Below are 1,558 nucleotides of genomic sequence, written 5' to 3'. Positions count from 1 at the left end.
ATAACTATTGTCCAAAAATATACTGAGGTAAGGCAATGAAGAGAATTTGAAAGCAAGGCAGAATTGCAAGAAACAGTTTTCAAGAGGTAGATTGGAGTCGCTTAAAGCACCTGAAAAGCGGCAGAACTTCGACAATGATGCAGTTGGCCAAAAAGGGCGTATGCGTTTTTTCCTGAATATATTCAGGAAAAAACGCACACGCCCTTTTTGACCAACCAAACAAGCGGGCAATGCACATCAGCACTACAGAGAAGTCTCACTTCGCACCGGTCAAAAGGGCCATCCTGAAAAAGTGTAAAACCCAGAAATGCAGGACAAGCCATGGAGAAAAGGGAGCCTTGTTATGCTGGTGGAAGGGATGTAAGTTGCAAAGCGCCACTCGGGAAAAGTGTATGGTGTTTCCTAAAACATCTAAAAAACAGAGCTACAGAGCATACGGCACTTCCACTCATGGGCGTGTATCTTGGCCCCGGCCCTGCGGCGGAGTCTGGGTCAGGGCCAGCCAACCCCGGAGCGTCTGGTGTGCCGCTACCTTCCAGGGCCGCCTTCTGGCCGCCTGGCCCCGGCCAGGCCGGCGGGGAGCGCCCCCACCGGCGCGAGCTGTGGTGGGAGAGGCCTGAGGAGGCGGGGCCTGCAAGGGTGCCCGGCGGGGGCAGAGGCGTCCTCCGCCGCAGGCGACTGAAGGAGAAGGCGGGGCTGGAGGCAAAAAGCGTACAGCACCCGGTATTCCCAGGTGGTCTCCCATCTAAGTACCAACCAGGCCCGACCCTGCTGAGCTTCCGAGGTCAGACGAGATCGGGCGCGTTCAGGGTTGTATGGCCGTAGACAGGGGTCGGGCCTGCGGGCTGCCTCTTGAGGCCCAGCTTCGCTGGCGCTTGCGCCTTACCGCCAGCCCCGCGGCCAGCCCGCCCTGGCAGGGCCCCGCCGCCCGCCCAGGCAGGGGAACGGAGGCCTCGAGTACCGCGGGGTGGCGGAGGGCTTGGCGACCACCCAGCCCAGGGCGGGCGGGACCCAGCAAACCCTTCGGGGCTTGGCACCCTGCTCCAGATCCCGCACGTCTCTCACAGGGACTTGGCCCCGGAACACGTCCGGGGACGTGACAGGAATCATCTTAGCCAACTCAACCCCAGACATCGTCCTCCAGGATACATACTATGTAGTAGCACACTTCCATGACCTAATGTCCATGGGAGCAGTCTTCACTATTAGAGGAGGCTGCTACACTGATTCCCACTATTCTCAGGTTATACAGTTAACTCAGCATGAGCAAAAATTCACTTCGCAAGTATATTTGTAGTAGTAAATATGACTTCCTGCAGTACTTTCTTGGCCTCTCAGGGATGTCACTACGTTAGTCTGTGTACCCTGAGGCACACACAACATGAAATATTTTGTCTTCAGGCTCATTCATCTCAGTAGCAGCAGTAATGCTAATACTCTTCATACTTTGAAAAGCATTTGCATCTAAACAAGAAGGCTTAGCAGTGGAAACTCCTACTCCTAACCTAGAATGGTTACACAAAAGCCCTCCACCATATCCTATGTTTCAAGATCCTAC

The 1,558-nt window shown here is 55.1% G+C and overlaps 1 pseudogene; it reads right to left on the bottom strand.

The window, feature by feature from the left end:
* Positions 1 to 708: 708 nt before the first annotated feature.
* Positions 709 to 827, bottom strand: LOC112066526 (uncharacterized; annotated as a pseudogene).
* Between the last annotated feature and the right edge of the window lie 731 nt (positions 828 to 1,558).

The sequence above is a fragment of the Physeter macrocephalus genome, chromosome 12 (genome assembly GCF_002837175.3).
Source record: "Physeter macrocephalus isolate SW-GA chromosome 12, ASM283717v5, whole genome shotgun sequence".
Classification (NCBI taxonomy): domain Eukaryota; kingdom Metazoa; phylum Chordata; class Mammalia; order Artiodactyla; family Physeteridae; genus Physeter; species Physeter macrocephalus.
This window is presented reverse-complemented; position numbering and strand designations above follow the sequence as displayed.